Consider the following 24,083-nt stretch of genomic DNA (forward strand, 5'->3'; position numbering starts at 1 on the left):
CTGTACCTGACTCCTTGTGGGAAGCAGATGGACATCCCCATGACCCAACTCTGCCACTTGCTATGTGACCTTCTTTCCTGCACCACTGTGTGCTCGGTCTATCCTTCCTGGAATAGCTGGGGATAAGTTGTTACCAGCCCCAAATAACCTGCGGACAGATGGCTGTACAGAGTATTTTAGTGCCTGACGTACGTGCCCTGCCTACAATAGAAGATCTGATTCACTTTGGCATCTCCTGGGAACTGAAGCATGTCAATTGGTCCCCTGATGAAGAAGCCAATGCTAAAATCCTAGGCATCTGGGCACAAAACTACTTTGATTGGTAGAGCTGTCACTGTGAAAAGACCCCTCAGAACATGCACAGTCTTTTTGGGGCCTGGAGAGGCATCCCTTTGTGTCAGGCTACTGCAGCTTAGAAGAGAGAGTCAGTGCTGGGTGACATTAGCCCCAAAGTGCCATTTCCTGCTCACTCCACTGTTTAAAGCAGTAGAACCAGCCGGGAAAATTGCCTACCCTGTTGCATGAGAGGGGTGCCCAGGGCATCCAACACTAACCCTGAATTAGATTGTCTGCTGGACCTGGGCAGATTGCTGTAAGAGCCTACGATGGACTAGCCAAGTGTGTCTGGGCCTTTCGGTAGGCTGACTAGACGGAAATCCATGACATCACGTGGGAAATCAGAGACATTCCTTCTCCCCACAACCTGAGCCCCTGCATTTCTGGGACACCCGGTATAATTCCCAACAGCTGGCTGATCAGCCTCTGAAATTTGGGACTGTCTCAGCTAAAATGGGACGTATGGTCATCCTACCTTTGGGCTCAGAAATGTTGAGGTAACATTTTCCTTTTGGTGTCCAGCTGCCTCTGTCCTTATTGACTCAGCCAGGACTGGATACACTGCAAAGGGGCTCTCCTCTGCTTGACCAGGAAGAGCAACTAGTCTGAGTGTCATGTGCTCTGTGTGCAGCACCATCATAAGTCAGTGGCTTCTGCCTTGTGTGTCCAAATGCGTCTTCCAGAAGACTCATCTGGGGCCAGGTTGAAAGTGTTTGTACAGGCAGTTTTCTTCATTTCTGACTGCTCTCTCACCCCAGTCCTCCTGGGCTCTGAATAATTAGCCGGTGGCATAGGTGCTAAGCTCACTGTCTTGTCATGTCCCAAATCTGTCTGAATTAATGAATGAGTGGCAAGCAAGAAGCTTGCAGGCTGTGAAGTGGATGGTGCACTTGGAATCCAGCATTTGGATGTGAGTAGTCACGGCTTGTGGTTTCTGCTTGTCAGGCAGGGACTTAATGACCCCTCAGTCCTAAGCTGTAGATGCTTGGACTTCTCAAACCCCTGCTGTCCCCTCCAGCTCCCTCCTGGCTGTGCCTCGTACTTGCATCTCAGTAAGGAGGCAGTTGTTTCAGTCCCAACAAGTTGTAAATTCTTTGCCTGGTGCTGTGTACATAACTTAGGGTATCTATATGGTAACGGGTTATTGTGAGCTCGTCCTCAGTGATGAGGAGCAGCAGGCGGTCGCTCTGTTTCTTTGGACAGGTCACTTTCCCTGCGACCTCACTGTCACATGTTATTAAAGATCCCGGTTTGCCATACATCCTCTGAACCCCGTGGGGCCAGAACATGCTCACATCTCCCTGCCTCCTATGAACTGTGCTCGAAGGTCCCACGGTTATCTGACTCCTTCCCCTGAACCATGCAGCATCTCACTGTTCCCTCAGCTCCCCCTTCCCACTCTGTGGGGATAGCCTAAGTTGACTCTTCACCACTGAGTCTGTTGCTGGGGAGAAGGATAGTCTACTAACTGCAGCCACGTGTGCAGATTTCATATTTAATGTGAACCAGTCTCCCACTAGATTTGTAAAACAGGGTGACTTTAGCATCCTGCTTTGCATACCTATTGTGAGACTTTCCCTGCCCTGAGGACCTCGTAGGCTGAGATGAGACCTCAGAAGACAATTCAGGAAAAGCTGTGTGGGTGGGTGTGTGGGAGAGGGACTTACAAAAAACTAGAACTCTTGGTTCCAAAATGATACCTTTTATTAGACCAACTGGAAAATGGCAAGAAAATTGTCCTTTTCTGCAAGCTTTCGGGATCAAAGTCCCTTCGTCAGGCTCTGGGAAAAGTGTAGATGGGACAAGATGGTAAAAAGTCCCCATAGGTAGGAAATAAACTTCATTTTTGCACAGAGGGAGCTGAAGATGGAAGTCTGTCCCTCTGGGTCCAAGCGTGTCTTTGTGAGCTTTGTTGAGTGGCTCTTTGATGTGTTGATCAGGTAGAATTCCTGGACTTTCACTCGTGCATGTTAGTAAACTAGGAAAGTCAGTCTTTCTATAGTAACCTAGGAGAAAGAGAGACATTCCTAGTTTGCTAATCTGTGTGTGTGTGCAGAAGAGACTTTCCTAATTTACTAATGTGTGTGGCTGGGGAGTGGGGGGAGAGAGACTTCCCTAGTTTGCTAGACTTCCTAATTTGCTAATGCAGATCTGCTATAGACAGTCTTTCTTGTCTGCCTGCCCTCTGTAGCTAGAACCAGGCAGTAGCGTAGACAATCTCTTATGTTGGACTTTCACATACCAGGTAGTGCAGCATCTTTTACACTGTCGGGAGAGCCACATTAAATCGGTCTGCTGTTCTCAACATCTCCCTAACCTCAAAGGGGTGAATTAAAGTTACCCACTCTTAACTACATTCCTGTCTGCTTCTGGATGTCTTGGTAGTAGCATTTGCCAAGGGGACTTCCCTGGCTCTTGACAAGGTGCCTGCATACTGCTGTATTAAGGCTGGACCTGGCCAATGTAATCCAGGCCTTTGGCACCCCAAGGTTGGGCTTTTGAACTGTTCTGCAGCAGGCTGCACCTTTAAGCCATCTGGAAACTGCAGTTAGAGAAGGTAATAGGTGCCAGTTATACCTGGCCATGTGCATGGGCTGCCAGACAGTGTCCGGGTGAGATGTGCGGTTTGGCTTCATTTTACAAAGTTACCTAATAACCAGAATGATGCCTCCCTCCCCGTGTGACTCCACGGTCGTTCAAGGTGCGTGAGCCGACAGCCACCTGGTTTGTGAGGGGACTGGTGCCAGAGAATGGCTTAGACAAATGCTGGAGTATCGCCAAGCCAGCTTGTTCTCTCAAGCTTTGGCATCTGTGCCTTGATGACATCCAAGGGAGTGGAGCCATCTTGGAGCTGGAGGGTGTACCAAGACTATGAAGGCTTGGTTTACCTTGTTCAAAGGACCTGCAGAAAGGTTGTGGTGAGAGGCTCTGTTTGTGTCTTTTTCTCTTTACTGTGCATGTAGGGGTCCTAGAAATAACAAGCATGTCCAGTCTGGTCTTTCTCCAGCAGAGACCAGGTCTCCCTGTATAATTCAGCTGAATAGATTCAGGGATTTTATGCTTATTAGAAAGCAAAGGAGAAAAGTGTTTAAATCTTTTCCAATGAGAGCTTTTCTCCACAACTATCTGGCACATGTTGGGGTTAAAAACTGTATTTACCTGAATCCAAAATTACTTTGAATTTAAGATAATCCTCCAATGATTAGATTCTATATGTGGAAAATTATAAAGTTGTTATGCTTTTACATGTGTACAATCCAATCAGTGGAAGGTCAGCTTAAGTTTGTCCCATCCCCCCCCTTGCTCTCCTGCCCTTTGTCCTCCCCCCCGCTTGTCCCTCCTGCCATCTGCTCCCACTGCCTCCCCCTGCTCCTTGCCTGTGACTGTCCCCCTGCTCCCTGCTTCCCCCTGCAGCTGCTCCCCCACCCCTAGCATCCCATTCCTGTGCCTGCCCCCCAACTCTATCTCCTGCACCCCTGCTTCTCCCTGAAGCCTGCCCCCCACTGCTCGTACCCTGTGCCTGCCCCCCACCTCCCTGTCCACAGCCTCTGCTTCTTCTGCAGCTCTGCTCCTCTGGGGAAGTGAGCAGCAGAGCCCCAGCCCAGTCTGGCCAGGGAGAAGCAGCCAGGCAGGGTTGGGGCTGGAGGGATCAGAGCCAGAGCAGAAGGTTTGGAGGGGGTAGAAGAGCAGGGGTGCAGGGTCAGGCTTACCCCATCCAGTCTCCCCCATGTACCCCCAGCCATGTGCCCGCTTCCCGCCCCACCCCACAACAAGCCATTCCAGCCTGGGGCAGGCAGCAGCTCAGCTCTAGCTTCAGCCCCAGGGCCAGAGCTGAGCCACTGCCTCCCCTGGGCTGGTACTCAAATATAAGATAAGGATCCCTGCCCCCAGTGCTGATTTGTGGGGAAGAAACCTTGTCTTGGATTTGTGTAAATATGATAATGGTCAACAGAAATAAGCCAAAAACTGCCATACATAGTCCTATAAGCTCCTCTCAGACTTGCATGGTGGCATTTGTTCTCTAGCTGATCATAGAGCAGATGTTCTTCACCTTCTTCAACTCAAAGCACTTCTCAATAGACACTCCTTGGAAAATGTCAGCTTGCAGCTTTCCTTGTTTTTTGACTAGAGAAAAATCCTAGGGTGGTTCTTCTGTTGCAAAGAACTTGGACTGCACATGTCCAAATGTTTGGATTCCTATGAGTTTATCTTGTGAATCCTGTTTGCACACCTTACAGTCTACTCATGGCACCCTTGAAAGGACCGCAGGGCACTCCAGTGTACCACAGTGTCCTGGTTGAGAATCCCTGCCATAGTCTTCTAGGAAGGACAGGGAAACATTAGGCCTGAATTTATAATGTAAAAATACTTAAGTCTTTGAGGGTAGGTTTTTTTAGGTCATAAAGAACAACTAGTGACAACAGAAGTGATAATTTTTCCTTTGCTAGTCTCCATAATGAGATTTGTTCACCTCAGAGTGGGTATCCCAAGACTTGCATCTATTAATGAGCAAAACAATTAGTTTAACAAGGCTTCTAACTTCTAGTTCATGATCAGCTCTGCCCATATGGAGTCTCTTCCTTCCTCTACCCACATGCATCCACTGTGGAGGGAGATGATCCTTCCACTGGAGCAGGCAAAATTTAAACCACCCTGTCCCGTGATGGCAGCAGTGCAATGGCCATGTCAGCATGAACTCTTCTAGCATTCCTTCCCAGTTGGAGCAGCTGTGATATAAGTGATTCTCACTAATTCACACTCAGCTCCTCTTTGCAAGATAGAGAATTGAGCAGAAGAGTGAAGGCAATGCCTTCAGCACTTCCACAGCTTCTGGCTTCCTCTGGGGGATATCAGAGCTCCTGACCTCTACTGGGGCAATGGCTTTTGAGTAAGAAGGAAGCACAAAATCGCCCCCTGACCTGCCAGAGAATGCTGGGCCTCAGAGCATTTGCTGGGCCCATATGCAGTGCTGTTCTTCACGTGAAGCAGCTCTGCTTTGTAACTGTATTGCACCCAATACCCAGTACTGTACCTAGACTCCTGGCAGCCCCAGGCAAACTTTTAGTATCAACCCCCTTTTGCCAGAGATAATGATAATAATAATCATTATTTTCACCATTTTCGGGTCCCCTTTCTGTCTGGACCCTGGGTGGTTGCCCGGTTTGCCCCTGCCAATACCCTGCCCAGTTCCATGCTGTACCCCAGGGTTAAGCCAAGTGAAGGTCTGACGCTGAAGGGGAGGGGGTGGTGCTGTTGAATGATACCCCAAATAGAGACAGGGAGTGTCTGCCCTAAATTGAATGGGAAAGACATTTGGCCAATGTTGTTTTGCCCCAGAAAGGTTGATCCCCACCCCCACTTCTTGAAACATCCCTACATAGATGATCTTAACTGTGTCTTGTGTACCTGCCCATGGTATGTCACTAGAACTGGGGTTGCTAGGAGTTTGGTACACTGACAAGGCAATAGAGGGGATAAATGCTGCTGTCCCTCTTGGCAGACAAGGTTTTTTGGGTGAATCTGATATCTTTTATTAGACCTCTTGGCCATTCCTGCAGCTGGCAGGAGGTTGGAGAGTTTGTCTTGGCTCTGCAGCAGAAGGAAAAGGAGGGGCCAGCTCAGTCACTAAAGCACAGACTCTGATTGTGACCCGGCGGTTCAGAATGGATGTAATGGAGTTCTCCATCCGGCTCTGCCCTGGGCTCATGTTTCGTCCCACCTTCCTGAGGTATCTCACCTCATGTGTTTGTTAAGCCAGCACCTGCAGTGCTAAGGAGAAGTCCAACAGGCAACTCCTGTCTTCATTGCTCTTTGGTAGCACCAGATCTTCTGGCTTAGTGTACACAAAGCTCTCTGTGTGGAGAGCAAAGTATTTCACTGAAATGGGGAAGCTCCGCCACTCCCATGTTACAGAGGGATCTCTGCCATGTTCATGGAGTCTGTGGCAGAATAAGTGAAAGGGACCCAGAAGTCCTGTTCCCAACCCTGCCTTCTCTTCATGGAGTGAGTGCTGTTTCATTATGGGCTCAACCCTTAGACCAACTTTGCTGAGAAGTTGCTTTTTTCCCAGCTCTGCTTCTGGCTAGCTGTTGGACTTCGCGCTGTTCAGGATTCAGCCTAAGCCTGCTCCTTCTTTTCAGATGACTAAGGGTTTCTTTCGGTTTTGCAGGTGAAGTCCAGGCCTCAGATGCCACTCGAACTCGATGCTCAACGCTCTCTGTCCCTTGAAGCTGGGAGTCTGTAACTAGGAGGTCCTCACAACCAGCGTGTGTACTGCCCAATCCTGCAATACGAGAGCCAACTCTTCCCCCACCATCCCAGACACCCCTGCCACCTTGGCAACCCTCAAAGGTTGGTTGTCTTGTTTGTCTGATAGACGTGATAACAGTGCTCGATGTCCTGTTACTCTGGTCTTTTTTCCTGTGAACTGATGAGCCTGAGGTGAGATGGGCAAGCAACTTGGCACCACGGGCTCCCTTTCTGCTCTGTCCCACATCGCTGGTCGCTGCGCCTTACCCTGGGGCATGGAGGGGTGAAGCCTACAGGGCAGCCCCAGCACCTGCTGGCCTCCCATAGCACAGGCCTTTAGAAGGAGAAGGAGGAACATTTCTCCACCTAAACCCTGGTAAGCAATGGGCAGCTGTGTGGGAATATCCCTTGAAAGCCCCTTTGGGGACCCCCCTCCCAAAATCATTCTGTTACTCTCTAAGACCCTTTCATCACTGCATTCAGCCACTCCTGGGGCCTGGGACCCTAGGGACCTAGCAGAGGCTGAAGCAGGACAGGGAAAGGACATGGAGGGAGCATGGGGACTGGGAAAGCTTTCATGGCCTGATTTCCCCCACACACCCCCACCCCAACTGGGAACCCATTCCTTACAACCAGCTGGTCTACCTTGCATGAAATCCTCACCTTCCTTCCTGCACCAAGCATTTTTGTGAAACTGCTCTTCTCTGCTGCCTCCCCCACCCCTCATTAGCACAGGGCTTGGCATGCTGGCAGGAGGGGCCCTGGCTTGTCTGGGCCTTGATGGGATTTGTCAAGGCTCTTTCTCTTTTCTTCCTGCTCATTGAGGATCAAAACAAAGAAAATGAGGGGGGTGGGAAAGACCCTAAGAATAGGAACAAGGGAAGAGAGGGAAGTTAGAGTGACAGGTTGCCCCCTGTGCCCCTCCCCTTCCCACCCTGGTGGGGCAAAGCTAAATCTGAAGCACTTCGTTTCAGAAGCCAGTGCCTCTTCCTCACCTCTAGCCAGGAGGTTGTTCCTGGGTCTTTGCCCAGCTCTGGCTGGCCCTGGGCTGTTGGGACTCTTTATGGTTCAGCCCAAGCCTGTTCCCTCAGAAGTGCTGGTGTAGATCTGCTCCCTGTGCTGCAGCCAAAAGTGCCTGAAATGGTGAGGGGCCATCCACATCTATTAATCTATTCTAATACCCCAGCAGTGATAGGAAACAGAAGCACAGAGCCCTAATATCTCCTCTTCCACTCCCCTCAAAGCAGGCACTGAGGCCCAGGGATCCAAACAAATATGAATGCAACTGGGCTGCTATTGTTACTGGGGGTTTTTAATGTGCTCTCTGCTGAGATGTTTTCCTCTTTACCTGCGCCAGCAAAGTGTTCCTCCTGTTAGCCAGCCTTAATGAGCTCACCGCAGAGCTCGGCTGGCTCCTGGCATCAACACAGCATGTTCAGCTGCAAGACTTCCCCCTCCCTTCCCTGTGTTCTGGGAATTAGGGCAGGGGAGTTAAAATTCATGGAGTCCCAGCACAGTCCACGATGGGCATCAGAGGGTGAGGACGTGCATCCTCAGCTGCCTGTCCTTGAGCTTCAGTCTTGAGTAAGCATGCCTAGGGACTCACCCAGGTTTCTTCTTTTCCTCCCCTTGCTCCTCATTCTGGCCTATAGGTCTCCTGGCATGGCTCATGCTCTCAGTGATTGGATTGAGTGTGCGCACAAGTGGCACAGATAGCCTCTGTGCAGCACACAGCAAATCAGGGAAGGGATTGGCAGTACAGTGGTCAGGGGACAGAAAGCAGGGGAAGGGGATCAGAGTGGTACCCAAGGGGAGGGTGGGGAAACATGGAGCTTAATTTGGTGAGCCTGCCAAAAAAGTGGTCCCCATTGCAGTAGAGAAGGCTGTAAAGTGCCCACACTATATCGAGCACGCAAGTAGCTCTAATCCCTGTGCTGGCTTGGTGCCTGCACCTCTCTGGGTCCATGGAGTTTGTCCTGCTCCCCAGTATGGCACCTCAGCCTAACCCCAGAGCCACACCGATTCCCTCTCTTCTCCTTTCCCCACTGCTGCGCAAAAAGAGAGAGAGGGATTGGGGACAGGAGCCCCCACTCCCATGTGCTTCCTTCATATGAGGGGGATACAGGGAGCCATGCAGGAATGGGGGCTATCCATTGAATTCTTTGAGGGTGCCTTGCCCTCTTACTCCTTTGTGACCATCTCCAGCTGATGCCCTTGATCCTGGGGTGTGCAGACTGGCTTTGCTATTCCAGAGCCCACACAGAACAATCATCCTTGTCCTGCCTGATGGGATAGTGTCTCTGCAGCTGGGTCTGCCCTGTTCCTCTGTTGACTTATTGGCCAAGAAGCCAAACAAGTTACAGTGATTGTAAAGAGTTTTGTCTCCCAGTTCAAACAAAAGAACATCCTATCAAAGGAAGCACGTGTTTTCCCTGTGCATTTTGCATGGTGATGGCCAGGCTTGGTCTCTGAGCAGGTATAAATCATTTGGGTTAGAAGCACTCATCAGGCCTTGTTGTAGGTTGGAAGCGCTCATCACACCTGTAGTTCTGTCATCAGCATGAAATGGACTCCTGATCCACACGTGTGCTCATCTGCTGCTGGGTTCTCTGTCCCTGCATACCCCCATCTGTCTGCAGCCCCCATCCCCTGCTACCTCAGTGTGGTGTGTGCAGACTCTCTTGTGTCCAAGTGCTGTATTCCTTATGCTGCCCAGGAGCCCTGGGCACCCAGGCCAAAGGTGAGAATTTGGCTGAGCTTTTTCTGCCCCGGGCAATTGAAGCTTCCCAGGGCCTGGGCATTATCTTGAAAATAAAACCCCTTCACATGACATTTGGCAGCAGGGGGAGTGGGGAGACAAAAGATTCCTCTTCACCAGCATCTTCTACAGGGCACATGCATGACGAAGAGGGAGGACTGAGCCCTACAGGTGCTACTGGTCTGTGGGGTCTACTTGGGGCAGTGAGGACAAGGGTGTGGTGGGGACAGGCAAGCAGCTCCCCCTAGGCTAATCTCTCTGACCCGGCTATGGAGCGTTCTAGTCCCAAAAGCTCATGGGGAGGTGGAACATATCTACCAAATTGGAAACTGGACTCTGGCCCTTGGGGAATTATTGTCCACACTGGGGAGCCAGCCCCCAGTGCCTGGGTGGCTCTTTGGCAGCAGTCTAGTGGATAAGAGGCCTGGCTTGGAAGTCTCATTTCTGCTCACCCCTGACCTAATACGTAACTTTGGGGAAATCACTTCATTCTCTTGGTGCCTCTCTTCCCCATCCCAGTCTAGCTGATCTAGTCAGGGACTGTATCTTATCATGTCTGTCTGGCCTTGTGGGAGTGCCTAGCTCTGAGGAGTCTTGAGATGCTGCAACAGTACCGAATATAATCATGTGAGCAAGAGCCTTTGATCATCATGGGGGAAAGATGACATTGTCTCCATTTCCCAGCCTCCATCAATGCCATCCATGTTATGTCCTGTTTATCCTCTCCTGACTAGGGTCAGCTTTGCTGTGGTTCCAAGGGGCTGGATGTAGTAGAAAGAAGGTTTCATAACATTTTCCTGACCACCTGTTGTTTTAAAAACAAAGGCAACCTTGGTGTGCACTCTGAATTTGGGAGGTGGGCAGGTCATGGGGGCAGCCAGCTGATAAAGACTCTGCCAAAGTCAGCATAAATCAATAAAGGGTGCAGCAGGGGTCACAATGGAGGCCATCATCATCCTTGCTGTTCCCCCTAGCCGTAAACCATGATATCCTCATCGCCCTAGTGACTGATCAGCCAGTCGGCACTCATTGCACAGGCTTGTCCTGTCAATCCACCACAGCCTGGGTTGGTTTTATGGCTGGGATCCATATCATGGTCTCTCATACACCTTTTGTTGTCTTATCCCCCTAGCTGGCAGTAAATTCAAGCTACTTAGAGCATGTTCAGAGGCCTGCTGGGGCAACTTTTATTCTTTTCTTCTGTCCTTCTTAGATCTCTGTACTGTGTCCAGTTCAGTGGCAGGCTGACTGTTCGTTCAGGTGCAGAGCAAAGCACTGCCCCATCTCATGCAATGGGTATCAGAGGACGCTGCTAGATTCATGCCATGCTTACGTCTGCAGGCTATTTACCCTCTGCCTCTGCTCCCCTCCAAGTCAAATGGGACTAGGACTCTCTCCCACCAAGCTTAGTCAGAGGTATGTTGAGCTTGTTTTCAGTGTATGACCCTATCCATAAGTTGCAAATCAGCTGCAGTATACAGTCCCCAGGGCTGCCCAAATGTAAGGTGCTAGTGCCATGAAAACTTGATTCCTGCCCCCCCGAAGAAGCAGGACTGTTCCCACCTGCTGAACTGGCCAAGGCTGGCTAGTTACAGTGTGATTCTTCTGTTCCTCTTTTGGCCAAGTAGAGGATTTCTGGGGCCATCAGTGCCACGAATAACACTAGGTATAGAAAACATGAGTGCCTGCGTGTGTTACCATGTGTTTTGTTTATGCCAGTCCCCTGTGGCAGCACCAATCTGTGTGTGTGTGAATGTGAGCACCTGCTGCTCCTCTTTCCTGTGTCTTTGGGTTGTTAGGACCCTGCCCCCCACACATAGCTTTGTCCATCATTCAGCTTCTGTTCAGTTCAGGAGTGCCTTCCCAGCATGTGACGTCAGAAGTGTAGTTATCTCTTCATTCTGTCACTGCCCATCTCCACTTCAAACTTTGCCTGAACACTCCCCTGGCATCCACCTCGGCATCTGTCACGTATATTGTAACATTCAGTTGCCCTGCCTGCTGCTGCTGACAGTGCTGGTGTAGAAGTCAGCCTGCAGGCTAAACTTCAGTCGTGCACAAGGATGTATGGGTCCAGCAGTGATGGATCTCCATAGCTAAACTTCAGTCATACAGAGGGATGTACGGGTCTAGCAGCAATGGTTTGCCATGTGATACACAAATCCAAATCATGAGTGGCCTCCTGTGCCTTGCAAACACCAAAAGCATTTGAGGGTGGGTTTGTCTTTTTCAGGTGTGTTTTTATTATCTATTTATTTTAAAGTAAATATAGCTCAGTATCAAGCCCATCCTTTCCAAACAAGAAAGCAAAACTTTTAGTTTAGCCTCAGCGTGAAATAGTTTGACTTGTTTTCATTTTGGCTGAAACCATTCAGGTCAGATCTGCCAGGAACTATCAGATAGCATGGGCTATACCAAATCTACAAAGCTTGTCACCAAACCAGCTACCAAGCCATGATGCTTTGCTCAGCTCTTCTGGAGAGAATGTTGCTTTTTTTTTTTTTTTTTTTCTGTTTTTTTTTCTGTTTTTTTGCACCGGTCCTGGAAGCACATACCAGGTCAATGCATGGAGTGGATGGAGCACGCTCCGGTTCCACCACCCAATACCAAAAAAAAATCTGCTCAATATAGACCTCCTATGGAGGACATATCAGAGACAATTACCCTGGGGAGCTCGCCTACGTGGTCATGCTGCTTCCCCTGCCAGGTAAGTATGCAGGCACCTGCAGGCTGGGCTCGGAAGTATCCATGAGGGCCGTGACCCACTGAATGGGCGGGTGCTCAGTGTAAGGCTGGGCTTTCAGAGCCCAGTGTGCCCTGGCATCATAACTTTGGTTTCTAGGTGATGCAAATCTGCCTGGCTTCCCTGTTACTGGAGTCTCCTTGGCATCTTGCACTTTCCTCTGTGTGGGCTATGAAGATGAAACCAGTGACTCTAGTCTTCAGGGAAGTAGGTCCCTTCCGTAAGGGTTGAGTTTGCTTGGCCTGTGACACCCTCCCTCCTTTCTTGCATATTCTGGTGGAGCTGTGAAATCTTTGCAGCCTCTTGTCTCTTCCTAATGTGTAATTCACTGTAATGAACATGTAGGAATATTCTGGATTTCAGAGCACAGGCAACTGGCTGAGGAACGTGCATGGAGAAGGACTTGCTGAAGGCTACGAGGTGAGTCAGGATAAGAGCAGGGCTAAATGATGGGTACTGCTGTCTCGAACCTGACCTCAGAAAGCTCTGGACTGTGCTGAGCTCTTGGAAATGAAAGCATGTCTCAGCACATGGGCAGGTGAGGCTGCCCTGAGCATTTCCAGACGCTCCAGACACCAGGATGCTCTGAACCTAATGGTTCAGGGAATTAGATGAAACTGAGATGTCAGCAGAAATGCAGGTATTAGAAACCTAATCCTACCACAGGGAAAGGGGAAGTTGGAGGGCAGGACTGACTGCTGCTCCTCTTCCATTCCTCAGTGCATCCAAGGCCTGAGTGTCCCGCTGTCTGACCTCAGCCAACTCTGCAATGTGTTAATGTTTTGTTCCCACAGCCCTTGGTACTGATGATGTTGCTGGGATGGAAAGTAACCCAAGGGCAGCCACAGTGGCTTGTGTTGCTTTGAAGAGAGAGATTTGAGAAGCAGCAGCTCCTGACAGGGGAAAGCTGAAGTGAGGAGGGAAAGGAGTTTGGATCAAACATGAGAGCATGGGGAGAACTCTGGCTGAAGTGGATGTGCTCCACAAAGCTGGTCCAACAGGTGCATCATGCCTGCTGCGAAGCCCTTTGCTTGGAGGCAGGACAGGAGGCTCTGGCCTTGGTAGTGTCATCCTGTCCAGGGCACTCCATGCTGCTGAAGCGCCCTCTGTTTGTTTAGTTATTCTGGGGGAAGCCAGCTTTGCTGGAGCTGCTTGGCACTCGGGTGGGACAGTCTAGAGCAGAGCCTCCTGCAAGGCCAGGACTCAGATTTACAAACTTGCTTGCCAAGGCTAGTATTTAGTTGCTGTGGCTCCCTGTCAGGTAGCACCTTGCTGTCTCTGGGAGATGGGTTCCTTGCTTTGGCATTGAAGTGGATCTCCCTCCTCTCCAAGGTAGCCCAGTCATCCTGTCCTTCATTCCTGCAGCATGCCTGCTGTCCTAGCCTGGTTGACCAGTGGTGACCATGCAGTAGAGCAGCAGGCAGCCCATACCAAGAGACTGACTTGCTGATATTCATCTCTCAGCATCACGCAGGGAGCAGGGCTGCTCACAGAGCTTCAGGGAGAGTGAGATTCTTGTTGCCCAATAATGCTGTCAGGGGCGCCAAAGCTGCCTGTCTGAGCTTGGAGTGTAGCTGCCTGGAGATCACTCCTAGGCCAGGGGGGAGGTTTTCCTGGGCTGGCTGTGCCAGAAAACCCTAGCGTAGCTGCTTATGCCAGCAGAAAAGTCCTTTGGCCAATACAGCTTATGCTGGTTTGGTGCAGGAGGAAACCTGCTCTGACAAAAGCCCTTCTTATCCTATTGTGACTGTGCCCTTCTAAAGGCTTCTGCTGGAAGAGAAATACCACTAAGGAACCTGTTCCTGACTGCCACCAGCCAGTGTTGCCAAGCACGTCCTGGGTAGGCCTGGCCCCAGCATCCTGCAGCTGCAACATTCACAGGCTCTTTCAAGATGTGCTCAGCTGTAGCCCCGTGTTATCTCAGGTGTGTCCTTTAAGACCTCAGGATCCTTGCTGAATTGAGCATGGGAGAACCACCAGGTGCCTGGAGACCAGCCAAGAGGCTGCTGCTGCTGCCTCTGGGTTGGATCCAATGAGGGGGCAAAAAGAAGGTACCAGATAACTTGGGGCCCCTGCAAGACACGCTAGGAAATCTGGTCATCACACCAGATGACAAAGCTAACCTATTTAACAGCTTCTTTGCCTCCCTTTTCCTGAGCAGGGACCGGATCAGCCCCCACACTGGGACCCCCTCAGGCCCCAGGGGAGGCGCACCTAGGCTAAGGGTCAGTGAGGATCTAGTCAGGGAACTCCTGGAGGGACTGGATGGATTTAAATCAGCTGGTCCGGATGATCTCCACCCCCAAGTGCTGAGGGAATTAGCAGAGGTCATTGCGGGACCCCGGCACGGCTTTACCAGCACTCGTGGTGCTCTGGTGTGGTGCCAGAGGACTGGAAAAGGGCCAATGTGGTTCCCATCTTCAAAAAAGGGAGGAAGGAGGACCCGGGAAACTATAGGCCAGTTAGTCTTACCTTGATCCTGGGCAAGCTTTTTGAGAGAATTATCCTGGCGCATGTCCGCAAGGGGCCAGCAGGGGAGATTATGTTTAGGGGCAACCAACACGGGTTCATTAGAGGCAGGTCCTGTCAGACCAACCTGGTGGCCTTCTATGACCAGGTCACCAAATCCTTAGGTGCAGGGGTAACAGTGGACATAGTCTTTCTGGACTTTAGGAAGGCCTTTGACACTGTCTCTCACCCCATTCTCATTAAGAAACTGGGGGACTGTGGTGTTGACACCTACACAGTAAAATGGGTCACCAACTGGCTGGAGGGCCGCACCCAGAGAGTGGTGGTGGATGGGTCATTTTCGACCTGGAAGGACGTGGGCAGTGGGGTCCCCGAGGGCTTGGTCCTCGGGCCCGCACTGTTCAACATCTTCATCAGCGACTTGGACGAGGGGGTAAAAAGCACCCTGTTCAAATTTGCTGATGACACTGAGATGTGGGGGGTGGGGGGGGCATGCTAGAAGGGAGGAATAGGCTACAATCAGACCTAGACAGGTTACAGGGGTGGGTGGATGAGAACAGGATGGGATTCAACACAGACAAGTGCAAAGTGATGCACCTGGGGAGGAAGAACCAGCAGCATACCTACAGGCTGGGGAGCTCCCTTCTCATCAGTGCAGAGGCAGAAAAGGATCTTGGAGTCATCATTGATGCCAAGATGAACATGGGCCGGCAGTGTGGGGACTCGGTCAGGAAAGTCAACTGTACCTTGTCATGCATCCACAGATGCATCTCAAGCAGGTCCAAGGAGATGATCCTCCCCCTCTATGCGGCACTGGTCAGGCCGCAGCTGGAGTACTCCGTCCAGTTCTGGGCGCCGCACTTCAGGAGGTATGTGGACAACATGGAGAGGGCAGAGGAGGGCCACTCGCATGATCAGGGGGCAGCAGGGCAGGCCTTACAAGGAGAGGCTACGGGACCTGAACCTTCTCCACAAGAGAAGGGTGAGGGGGGATCTAGTGGCCTGTTACAAACTAGTCAGAAGGGACCAGCAGGCATTGGGGGAGTCCTTGTTCCCCCGAGCACTACCAGGAGTGACTAGAAATAAAGGTCACACGCTGGCAGAGGGTAGATTCAGACCAGACATCAGGAGGTGCTACTTCACAGTCTACTTCCAAGTGAGGTGGTGCTGGCTCCTACCCTGGGAGTAGTTAAGACGAGGATAGACGAACACCTTGCTGGGGTCGTTTGACCCCAGTACTCTTTCCTGCTAAGGCAGGGGGTAGGACTTGATGATCTGCTCAGGTCCCTTCCAACCCTACAAGCTATGAGACTAGGGTGTTACTACCAGTGCGTCCCACACATATCTGAGACAGGAGCATACAGCCATGGCATAGGCATAGCAGTGACTTTTGGTTGCTGTATACTTGCGGTTCCTAGCAGCAGCAGCTTTACTTTGCTCCCACCCCTCAAGTCGATGTCCAGGGTGCTTGCCCTGTTCACCCCCCCATTACACTACTGGTCTAAGAAGGCTAAACTAGGTGCAGCCTTCTCTATGGGCTGTCAGGTGGATGGCTGCTCCATCAGCCCAAGACTGCCCCTCTTGCTGTGGAAAAAGGGGAGGGCTGGGACCCTCCTGTCTACACCAGGCATGACAGTGTTGGCTCAGGCTTAGCTTGGGCATGGCCCTGACACTTAGGACCTCTCTCAGTGTAGGGGAGTCGGTAAAATGAGACAGACGAGAACTCTGCTCCCTGGCCTCTCTTCCCCATGACATTTCTGTGGTACCTGTCCCTGTGGCTGCAGTAACGCCCAGAAGTCAGTCTGTGGGCTATGTTTCACTACCCCAGCTCAGCTGACATTGGGGGGCAGGGAGGGGTGTTCCTGGAGCAAGTTGCTGTTCAGCATGAGTAAAAGTGGCTCCTGCACCTCAACTAGCACACTTGTGATCTGGGAGAAAAAAGTAAAAAGTAAGTTGGTAAAAATCAGAGCTGAAGTTAGGCTGGGAGGAGTATCTGAGCCTGCCCCCCTGCTGGGGGATCCACCCTGTCCCCCACCTGCTCGCTGCCCTCCTGTCAGAGGGGAGACGATCATAGAGTCATCAAGACGTAGGGCTGGAAGGGACCTCCATAGGTCATCTAGTCCAACCTCTTAATAAAAGGACCATCAACCTTGACACAACACATGACATAACATCCTAACCTGCCATGGGTAAATCAGGGGGAACATGGCAGCCAATGGCCTGCTTTTCTAAAAGGCTGTTAATATATGGTCAGGAAATCCCAGGTAAAGGGCTGCAGCCCCCGCTAGAGAGAAAGGCAACCTGCCCCCCCCCCTTTACCAATTTGACCATAGGGTAAGGTTCCTTTCTGTCCCCAAGTATGGAGATTGGTCTGATGCTGAGCAGAGAGGCAAGACCTTCTAGCCAGGAACCTCCAGTTTTAAGTCCTAGCAGGAGCACCGGTGCAGCCCTGTCAGTCCATTGCCTTGGCTGCAGCAGTGGTTCTCTGTTCACGTATGGAACGTCTGGTCAGATGCTGGCGCTGCACAGCTGTAGTAATAGTGAAAAGAGCCTAAGGAGGGTTTGATACATGGGTGTGAGTCTTAGCAGGCTGAGATAGGGGCTGTCTGCGAACTCTGGAATACATCCCTGCATTAACTGTATTATGTGTACTTTTTTGGCATTTCCTTTGCCCCTGTGACAACTAACTATGCTGGGGGAGCTAGGGTTTGGCAACCATGTGTGGTGTTTTGAAAGATCCTATCCAGGTGTACAATTTGGTGGTAAACTGTTGGTTCCATCACTGTAGAATATCCTGGCTCTTTTGCTATGGGTTTTTCTCTTGCCATTGAGATGTAAAAGATCCCAGCACTTGGGAAAGAGACTACTTTGGCATAAAGCCAGAGGATGCTGGGTCTCTGCACAGGGGGTCTCGATCCTGTTTTCCTTACAAGATTCCCTTCTACCTTTCAGCATTCCCCCTGCCATTCCCCTTGGTTCCTGTGTCCTTCCCCCACCTTCTTCTGCTCTTGTAAACAGCTGCGTGGCATTTGACAGCTATCATATTCCATCCCAGGCTGAACGTGTCCCTAGACCCATTATCACAACAGCTCTGTGGAGCAGGTTTGTGATTCAAAGGTGATCTATAAAAATAATCAGGAGAGGAACCTGACTGAGCTCATTCTTTTTTTGGAGCTTTTTATGATGGAAGAAAGTGTGTGCGTGTGCAAGTGTGCATGCAGTGTGCCCTTGTTGCCAAAAAGGCTAACAGCATACTGGGCCGCATTGGTAGGCGAGTTGCCAGTACATCAAGGGAAGTGATTATTCCCCTCTATTCATGACAGGTGAGGCCACATCTGGAGTACTGTGGTCAGTTTTGGGCCCCCCACTACAGAAAGGACGTGGACAAATTGGAGAGAGTCCAGTGGAAGGCAACAAAAATGGTTAGGGGGCTGAGGGACATGACTTCTGAGGAGAGGCTGGGGGATCTGGGCTTGTTTAGTTTGGGAAAGAAAAGATTGAGAGGGGATTTAATAGCAGCCTTCAACTACCTGAAGCGGGGTGGGGGGTCAAAAGAGGATGGAGCTAGACCAGGGGTGGGCAAAATGCAGTCCGCAGGCAAGGTGCAGCCCACCAGGCCAATCTGTCTGGCCTGCAGGGCCCCTAAAAAATTTAGAAAATTAATATTGATCTGGGTTTTGACAGGGCTGTACCAATGCTTTTGCTAGGACTTTCCCCTCTATATGACATTGGTCAGGCTACAGTTGGTGCCCAGAACAGGCGTCCAGTTCTGGGCACCGCACTTCAGGAGGGATGTTTTAGAATAAAAACAACATCTTGACAACATGGAGAGGGTCCAGAGGAGGGCCACTCGCATGATCAGGGGGCAGCAGGGCAGGCCCTACAAGGAGAGGCTACGGGACCTGAACCTGTTCAGCCTCCACAAGAGAAGGCTGAGGGGGATCTGGTGGCTGTCTGTAGAGTGGCCAAGGGGAACCAGCAGGCTATGGGAGAGTCCCTGTTCCCCCCAGCACTACTGGGAGTAATGAGGAATAATGGCCATAAGTTGATGGAGGGTAGATTCAGGCTGGATACCAGGAGGCGCTACTTCACAGTCATGGTGGCTAGGATCTGGAACCAACTTCCAAGGGAAGTGTTGCTCGCTCTTACCCTGGGGGTCTTCAAAAGGAGGCTAGATAGACACCGAGCTAGGGTCATTTGACCCCAGCATACTTTCCTGCCCATGGCAGGGGGTCGGACTAGATGATCTGCTTAGGTCCCTTCCGACCCTACCAACTATGAAAATATCTGCCTCTGGCTGCATGTCATGCAGCCCTTGATGGCTTGCCAAAACTCAGTAAGCAGCCCTCCACCCAAAATAATTGCCCGCCCCTGAGCTAAACTTCTTAGTGGTGGCAGATGACAGAACAAGGAGCAATTATCTCAAGCTGCAGCAAGGCAAGTTTAGGTTAGATATTAAAAAGAATTTTCTCACTAGGAGGGTAGTGAAGCACTGGAACAGGTTATCCAGAGAGGTTGTGTAATCTCCATCCTTGGACGTTTTCAAGACCCGGCTAGATAAAGCTTTGGCTGGGATGATCTAGTTGGGGATGGTCCTTCTTTGAGCAGAGGGTTGCACTAAATGACCTCCTGAGGTCCCTTCCAACCCTAATTTTTTTATGGTTTTCTGTGTCCCCCCTCAGTCTGTCTTCCTACATGGGGTTTGTAGCTTAGCAATGCAGGTCCTATCTACCCTCCTCACCTCCTTTATTATCTCAGAAGACAAGATAGGGAAAGTTACTGTGCCTGGTAAGGAATGAGGTGTTTTATTCTAAAACTGTTGCTAACATGTACCTCGTTCTGCTGAATGAAGCGCTCTCATGGAGAAAGACTTTCTGCCACCCAGCTGCCCTCATTGTGGGACTGTCCATGATCTAGAGCAGGGGTAGGCAACCCCCGGTGCAGGTGCCAGAGTGGCACGCAAAGGCATTTTGCTTGCACGTGCACCTCAAGGCAGATGGCAGGGAAGGGGCTGGGGCTGCACTGCCACAACAGGGACTGGGCCCCTTGTGGCTCTCCCACCATCTGCCGCTGGTATGCCCAGGGCCAGATTAATGCATAGGCAAACTAGGTACATGCCTAGGGCCCTGAGCTGTGGGAGGGCCCCAGTCCTTCCCTCCCCAGTTGTGGCACAAATGGCCCCATTGCTTTCCCTTCCCTCCCATTCCCCTCTGCCAGCCTCGCTGCCTTGGCGGCTGCTTCTTAGCAGCAGCTCTGAGCCCCGCTCCCTGCAGACAGTAGTGTCCAGGTGAGGAGGGGGGTCCCAACCAGCCCAGGGTCCACTAAAGGGTTAATCTGGCCCTGGGTATGTCAACATCTTACTAGTCAAGGTTGTAGGGGTTTTTTGGCACTCTGTCCAAAAACTCTCAGACCACACCCTCACTGATGGTCTTCCTCTAAAACCAGAGGAGAGCAGGCCTGACACTGCAGGTTAAAAACGACACCAGGGTCTCTCTGTTTTACTGGCTAAAGCAGGGGAAGAGAGCTTGGAGCCAGAGCCTCCTTTGCTGGTCCCTGGGTTATTACCATCCTGCAGGCATGGTCCTGCTGGAAGTTCTGGCCCGAGCTCCCTCCTGCTCCTCTGGGAATTACGGAGCCAGGAGATAGAGCAGCCTGGTCTGTTGCAGGTGCCTTCTTGAGTGAACTGCTTATAACAGAGCAATTTTGAATCACTGTGGAGTCTGGTTACTTGTACCTGAAGCCCTGTTTTGCAGGGGAGAGCAAGTATGTTCCATCTTTGGAAAAGAATGGCCCTGGTGAGACTTTTTTGCCCTGTAGTGGCCTTCCGTAAACATTAACCATTCACCTGACCCTCATTGGAGCAGGAAAGAGCAAAGGTCATCCAGGCTGATGTCATGTAATGGATCCTACTCTAATGAGAGGTAGTTAGCTGCTTGCAATTACTATGTGAGAGCTTGGCTTCTGCAGAAAGGTGAGCCCTCAGGCAGGGGAAGGAGAGGAAGCTTGTCCCTGGAGTGGCCCATGTTGGACAAGCTTCAGGCAGGCAGGCAGTGATTTTTAAAAAAAGCAAATGGACTGAAGCAGTTTTCCCCACCCCCAAACCTGGCTGGGTCAAGAGCTACCTGGTGTAAAGTGGGTAGTACACAGAAGGAACAGGATCGTGTGCCCTGGGACGGCAGGAACAATTGCTCATTGTGAGTAGCACTTATCCCTCCGCATCCTCTAATGGGGCTGGGTAATGGAAACTGGCGTTATTGGGAAACCTCTCGTCTTACCACTGGCAGCATTTGTCTGGAGCGAGCAAGGAGACTCGAGGAGGAGAAAGGGAGGGAGCCTTCCCTGGCAAGGGGGTGAGGTCTGTCACTGCAGGGTAGGGGAGACACGTGAAGGATAGAGGGAGCATTGTGCAGATACTGACATGCATGTCTCTGTCTGCACTAGCCTTCATACTCTGCTGCGCAGCCCCATCTGCATGTACCTGGGTGCAGGTTGGCCTATGTGGGTCTGTCTAGTGTTGCTCCAACAGTGGCTGCAGCCTGACATTCACCTTTCCAGGAGCACTGCCTACTCAGCCCCAGCCACTGGGCACCAGCTGCTCTTCCCATAGGGAGGAGGGCATGGCCACTTGCAGGGCTTACACCCAGCAAGCAAGAGCAGTAGTATCTCCCATGTGTTATTTCAGGCAGTTAGATACAAATGTCATAACTTCATTGTGTCTCTGCCCTGCCTTCTCACCACAGGGGCTCCACCTGCCCCAGAGCAGAGTTTCTTCTAGGTGGTTAAGTCACAGGCCAGCTCTTGTTTTTCTGTGAAAGGACTGGGTCACGAACAATTGCTTTACAGTGCCAGGACTGTCCTTGGGCATCTGGCTTACTGGGGGCTGAGCAAAGTGTGTAGTGAAGGAGAGCAGAGGTGGTGGTATCTCTCTGTCTCTCTCTCAAAAAGCAATGTTCCAGCCTTCCAGCAACCGGGTGGGTTGGGCGAGTAACCTCACCTCTGCTCCAGTTTTTCTGATGGAGTCTGTCTGTCCTTTCTTATCTTCCTGGTTTGTTCCTTTAGTTATGCCTAGTCCTCAGAAGCATAGTTCCGGCTTTATGTTTGTCTTGCAGGTTATATAAACTCCTGTAGGCAAAGGCAGAGTTTTTCCACTGTGTAGTCACTGCCACAGCCATGCTTGCCACTGGTAGCTGGCTTGTCACTAGCCAGGGCCCAGAGGACTTGGCAAAGAACGGAGGGACAAGTAGTTAGGCAGCCTGGGCTGCTGGGATGGGATGGGGCTGTGGCATTGTAGCCAGCTCCTGCAAGTTACTGAACTAAGGGATGAATGCTGGTATGTGGGGTGGGCATCCCAGCTTTACAAGCCTATAGTTACTGTGGGGAGAGTCAGCCAGGGTGGGGGGGTGGAGAATGGGGTAGGGGTCAGGCAGGATCATTTTATCTCTCAATTAAAGCAGGTGGCTAGGGCATGGTCTCTCTGCAGTGTCCCTTTCCTGGTGGGCAAGGTTCTTTGGGTTGATGTGATACCTTTTATTAGACCAACTCAGTAGTTGGAAAAAAGTTCTTTGCAACATGGCTACAACCAAAAACCTTTTCCTGGTATGTTCTCCAGGCCCCACGTATGCATTTGGTGGCATAGCCCCACAGGACATGGACCCATTTTATATATGTGATGAAACCACAGCATCCTTTAATTCTGATTCTTAGCCCCCTGACCTGACCACCTAACCTTGTTCCCCTTCTTACCCCTACACTGGGGCTAAAAGCTGGGATTTCTGACTTCCTTTGTGCGTTCTGGCCTGGGCAGAGGTAAGAAGACCAGGTGCTCTGGTTCTGCTCCCATGAACTCTCCTCACTGAGGGGGAAGCTCATGTATGCAAGAGACCAGAAGTTTCTTGGGGCCCAATCTGAGACTAGGGAGTGAACTCCTCAAAGAACAGAAGGCCATTGCAGACCTCCTAAATGCGAGATGTTTCTCCGGCCCTGCCTTTTCCAACATAAGCACACAGCAACGTGCATCTTAAAAGAAACCCGAACAAACCAAGGCTGCTCTGCTTCATGTGCTTCTTTGATCCTCACCCCAGGAGGGAGTGGAGCAGATGGTAGTCAGAGCTGCTTGTTGCCATCGTGGGGAGGTGCTCTGGTCCCGGGGGGAGTACAGTATAAGAACCTGTGCAGAAGAGCAGAGACTCCCCAGTCTGTTTTCATGGCACTAGTCACACTCTCCTCCTTACTGATCCAGTCCTGTCTTTGTCTCTGAACTGTGGCAGAGGGGGGCCTTGACTTGTGTGCCTGAAAGGCACTGTGCTGCTTCCTTGCTAGCAGTTCACTAGTAGGTATAGGTAGGATGGGGTAATCCTGCCCGCCAGGGATGGTCTGTACATCCCTGGACTCTGTAAGGGGCAGCTGAAATGTCAATTGGGGTTTTGTAAGGACAAGTAGGAGCAGCCTGGGCTGGAGGTGAATGTCTCTCCTGGGGCAGGGGTTTCTGTGCTGTGCATATGTGGAGGTCTAGCCCAGCCTAGCCCGGCAGCTATGCGATGTGCTTGAAGGAGCTGCTGTCTTCCTGACTGACAGGCCTGTGCTTGCTGGCTCCGGCTGTACCTCTCTTGGGGGAGGGGGCAGCTCTTTGTACTGAAATTGCCAGGCAGCCTCAGCGCCAACTGCCCACTCCCTTTCTTACCACACCCTGGCTCAGCTTTGTGCATCTTCCCAGCTCCTCTTCTCAAATGCAAAGCAAGGGGGGGAGAGGGGTGCTTAGATCCTCCTGTATCCTGGAGGCACTCAGTCCTCCAAGCCTGGGGGCCAGGAGCAGGGAGAGCAGCTGCAGGTACAGGCCGCCTCTGCATAGTTCGCATTCCAAAGCCAACCCAAGCGTGGGCTTTCAGAAGGGCCCCTCTCCGCCCCTGCCTTCCCAAGGAAAACCCCAGTCACTTCACATTCCCCAGGCAGCTTCCCAGGACAGCCCTTCCCGCTGGGCAGCTCATGGACCAGCCAGCACCGTACCTAGACTCCTGGTGGCCCTGTGCAAACTTTTAGTATCAGGCGCCCCTTCGCCAGCGATAATGATAATAATAATCCTTATTTTCATCATTTTAGGGCCCTCTTTCTGTCCAGGCCCTGGGCAGCTGCCCAGTTTGCCTATGCTTGTGTCTGACCCTGGGACCAACCTGCCTTCCTGGGCAAGTCTGGGGCAGTGCTAGAGCTGGTTTGGTTTCTACCAGTTCTCCTTTCCTTCTTCATCACCTGACTCCACACTCAGCCCTTCTGTCTGCTGTTGAGCTGTGGGGGCTCCCCTTCTGCCCTGCGCCCTGGTGTTATCACCCCTACCAACCAGGGACCTGCATGCCTTTCCTTTGGCCTCTCTTACTGAGTCTTCCTGCTCCCAGTCAGTGGCGGGTGACACCCGCTGTATCCCGCAGCTGCAGAGATGGAGGCCCGAGGCTGCAGTGCTGGATCTTGGGAGTAGAATGCAGGGTGCCTGATGCCCGGTCCTGTACTCTGGCCACTGCCCATGCTCCCCGTGTGAGA

The 24,083-nt window shown here is 51.5% G+C and overlaps 1 protein-coding gene across 7 annotated transcripts in view; it reads left to right on the plus strand.

Moving 5' to 3' along the window:
* The window catches only part of LARGE2 (LARGE xylosyl- and glucuronyltransferase 2), a 47,245-nt gene that overhangs the window by 5,657 nt on the left and 17,505 nt on the right, over window positions 1-24,083 (plus strand). For 3 of the 7 annotated variants that reach the window (XM_090033007.1, XM_090033015.1, XM_090033008.1), the window contains exon 2: window positions 6,506-6,687. The gene's annotated coding sequence lies outside the window, so the exon portion shown is untranslated. The other 4 variants (XM_090033010.1, XM_090033012.1, XM_090033009.1 and 1 more) reach the window with 4 other exon arrangements.

Source organism: Crocodylus siamensis, chromosome 2, assembly GCF_052110815.1.
Source record: "Crocodylus siamensis isolate JL-2025a chromosome 2, ASM5211081v1, whole genome shotgun sequence".
NCBI lineage: Eukaryota > Metazoa > Chordata > Crocodylia > Crocodylidae > Crocodylus > Crocodylus siamensis.